General features: G+C 43.6%; 1 long non-coding RNA gene across 1 annotated transcript in view; it reads left to right on the forward strand.

Annotated features, from left to right (window-relative positions):
• Nucleotides 1-3,247, forward strand: part of LOC115286573 — a 9,399-nt gene extending 6,152 nt beyond the window's left edge. The window contains exons 2-3 of the long non-coding RNA XR_003906143.1: nucleotides 2,444-2,585; nucleotides 2,784-3,247. This is a non-coding gene — a long non-coding RNA (uncharacterized LOC115286573). The remainder of the gene's footprint in view (nucleotides 1-2,443; nucleotides 2,586-2,783) is intronic.
• The last annotated feature ends 717 nt before the right edge of the window (nucleotides 3,248-3,964 follow it).

Below are 3,964 nucleotides of genomic sequence, written 5' to 3' on the forward strand. Positions count from 1 at the left end.
CTTCCTTAGGGAAGCTTTTGGTGGGGGCAGTTTCTCACAGACTACTGTCCTCTTGCCTAAGGAAGCCCTTCCCTGGGATCCCCTCCTGCCTGCTGCAGGCTCCAGCCACACACTTGGAGAAACTGCAGCCCCTGTCCACAGAGCCCCACCTCCTTCTCCAACTATCCATGCCACCAGTCTGAGATATACCCTAGGGACTCTGGTTGGGAAGGCCAGGGTGGAGCTAGGCACTCAAGGCCAAGCTCCTAAGCTCCCTCTACCAAGGTGAGTTTGAAATACACCCCTACTCCCCTCTATTTTACTGAGTATGTGTAAATAATCATTCTCTCTCTCTCTCTCTCTCTCTCTCTCACGCACACACACACACACACACACACACTCTCTCTCTCTCTCTCTCTCTCTCTCTCTCTCTCTCTCTCCCCTAAGAGCAACAGTTTGTACAGAATACACCAGCAGACCTAAAGTCAAGTCCAATTGACAGGTTTTGTTTGGACCACAGACACAGACTATTTTTTAGTTGATTGTCAAATTTTAAAATTCAGATTTCACACTAAAATCTTGATTTTCCGGGTTTTTTTCAAAACACTGAATACAAGTCCCTCTTGAACCATCATTTGAGGGTGCACTGGCAGCCTGAGCTAAGGAGTCAACAGCCAAGTTAGCGTTCTCAGGCTGTCCCACCCACTCGTTCATACACCTGCCAGGCCCCAGGAATAGGAAGACACAGCTATTTCTGTAATTCCCCCAAACATACAAGGCTGCTCATTGTGGAGTTAGTGCACTGAATTACTATGAAATGTATTTTATTTCCTTTTATACACTCTCCCATCTTCCCTAGTTTCAAACTATGTCCTCTCCAGGCCCCCAGGAATAAACACCATGAATGCCAGAGGCTCTTCCTATCTCCTGTGGGCTACACAAAAATCCAGCCAGGTTCTGAGAGTTGTGCTCAGAGGGCCAGTGCAACCAGGAGAAGAAGCACTACCTTCTGTCCTAGTTACTGACAAGGAAAGGAAGATAGTCATTGGGTCAATCACAGGCATCCCCTCCACCGGGGAGAGGAGTCCCACCAACCCCCATGTTGGCATTGGGCATGGAGAAGAAGGAGTCAGGCTCATGCAACATAAGAAATCATGGGGATTTCTTACTTATTACTCCCCACCCCTTGCACCTTAATCAAGACCTAATCTCAGTTCTATAAAAATTCAAGGAAAGACTGACTAGGTCAAGGGATTGAGATCATTGGAAACTGGCTCAGCTCACACAGGGACCTGAGTTGGACAGCAGAGAGTAGAAAGGTGAGCAGGCCAGTGGACATTGTTAGGACATTCGGGGCACAGGAAACCACACTCTTACATTCCATCCTTCCGTGATGTGGCAGCCCTACAACATGATCTTTCCATTCCACCATCCATATCTTCACCAGACAGCTTGGAACACCAAGTAATAAATGCAGCTAGGGCTCTGCTTGCTTTTGCATGGCCAAGTCTTGCCTTGTGTGCATTTCACCCTAATGCTCACCTTCATTAGTACAAACAGGCATCAGTAATAACTGTACCTGAATTTGCACGAATCTGATGGAATTGTTCATCAGGGGCTTCCTTTCATCGAAAGCCTTGGGAGATTGACCACAGTGACTCAATTCCATTTAGCAACCACTGAGTGACCATCTGTCTGAGCAGTATCCTAGATACCACATGAGGACACAAACATGCGATCCATCACCTGGAGGGGCTCAGGTGTAGTAGGGCACACACATGAGAACAAATTACACTGCAGAGGTATCAGCGGTAATGTAAAAAGTCTCCCTTAAATAAACTAAGTTTTATCTGAGCAAACTTTTTATGGCTCCACAAGAACCTCATTGGAGAAGCCACAGGCAAACAAGGTACAGATGGATTGGAAAAAAAGGAATGAAGAATTAGTCTTTCTCAAGGAAATTGTGAAACTCCATCTTAAAGGTCAGCTTTCATCTGATTAATTATCTAAGACAACAGAAAACAATAGACTCACTTAACTGGAATTTTGTTTAAATATATGGACTGGCATAAGATTTAATGAAGCTACTTTTTGAGGAGTATTTAAAATTATAATTTTTGTTTAAAGAACATTAGTTGAGGTCCAACAAATCTGTTGGATGTGCATGCAATTTTTTGAAGTAAATTAAATCTTCCTTCAGCAGCTCAAAACTACCACTGGCAATGACTGTCTGAATGCAGCTTTAATGCTACTGTAATAGAGCCAGTCCATAGAGACTGTGTGAGGCAGTTTACAGTTAACAACATCGCCTGTAGTTGAGAAAGCTGATTCTCCAATGTTTATTATTCCTATAATTGAAAAAGAACACGTCACATTCCATCTTCATTTAACGAAAATGATTCTGTTAGGATTTGTATGTGAACCCACAGCCCCATCATAGTTTTCCTTTCTCATTATTCTGCAGGAACACTTGCAGGAACCTCAAGAGACCACGTGAAAACCCAAAAGAGAAAGATGCTTGCTGAACGCACAAAGGCCTTGGTTCTTTCTGACATTCTACTTTGTGAGCCTCTTCAGCTATTGTTCTCATTCAGCCAAGAAAACAGGTTAATGCCTTTCCTATTATTTACCACCTGTTCTCTTATGAAAGGAAGTGTATGTATCAGTTAGCTACTCCTGTATAACATACCACTCCAAAACAACCCTCATTTATTATTGCTCACATGTCTGCTGGCTGGTTGGGAAAGGTGGCTAATCTAGGATGGGCTTGGTTGGGTTTGACTTCTCCATGTGGTTGGGTTCAGGTCTGCTCCAAGAAGGCACAGGAGCTACCAAGTGGAAGCTTCTGGCATGAAGGTGACAAAAGGACATACACCTCACATAACAAGCACATCTCAAGACTCTGCTCATCTGTGATCTGCTCACATTCCATTGGTCAGTGCTCACCCCATGGCCAAGCTCAATATACATCTATAGAGCTGGAAAACATATTCTGTCTTTAGCAGAAGAAGGAAGAGAGGAAACGTTTGCTGAATAATAACTGAAACTAAAATGATCCGCCCTGTTGCTTCCTTTGCACATTCTAAATGGACCCATTCTTTTGCTAAGACATGTCAAAAACCTCCCCTAATCATAATGTGAGGCTGAAATTCCAAGATCTCATGACTACAACATGTCCACATGTCCCCTCTCCCTCTAGAGACCAAGTATTACAAAAGGTCCACAGAAATTTGAAATGCTACTGAATAAATAATGCCAACCCTTCTACCCTGTGAGAAGGGACCTATCTTTTGATTTGGCCCTGGGTTTGTTCCCTGGGAATCTCTCTCCATTCACCATTTTTTATGACTCTTTGATCCACACTGGGGAAGGCCCTTCCTTTTCTGTCATCCTCCATGGTGTCACAGGCTGACGGAAAAGATGCCCCTTTACATCCTTCAGCTGCTTCTCAGCCTGCTTTCTGCCTGGGGAAAGCTGAGAACCCAAAGGTCCCTTTACATCTTGAATAATCTCCACCTCTCTTAGTCCAGGCTGGCCATACTTTTGCCAATATAGCTCTTTCAAACATGTATATTTTCCATGTATTTGATTCTAGTTGCCTCCATATGGCTTACCAACAACCATATCTTCAACTTTTTCCTGAGGCATCCCTTGCTTTCTAGAATCTGGAAGCAGCAGGCTTCTGTGAGACTATGCTGATAATCATTCTAGGTTTCTTTGTCCAGCTACCTTTTATCTTAATAACTTTGGAAATGTTATCAAGGCTATGACTTGCTTTGAGAATGTGTTCTTAACTGGAAAGGCTGAAGATGAGCAATCATTTTATTTTCAAACCCAGAAAGCCCAAGAGTTTCTGGCATTTCTACATTCCCTTGCACTCATTGACAGAACAGCCAGTTCTTCCTGAGTTTACCCATTTCCTGTGGCAGCCTATCAAGAGCAATTCACAAGAGCTGGATGCACAAAGATGAGTGCTCTTGAGCTT

Source organism: Suricata suricatta, chromosome 3, assembly GCF_006229205.1.
Source record: "Suricata suricatta isolate VVHF042 chromosome 3, meerkat_22Aug2017_6uvM2_HiC, whole genome shotgun sequence".
Lineage (NCBI taxonomy): Eukaryota > Metazoa > Chordata > Mammalia > Carnivora > Herpestidae > Suricata > Suricata suricatta.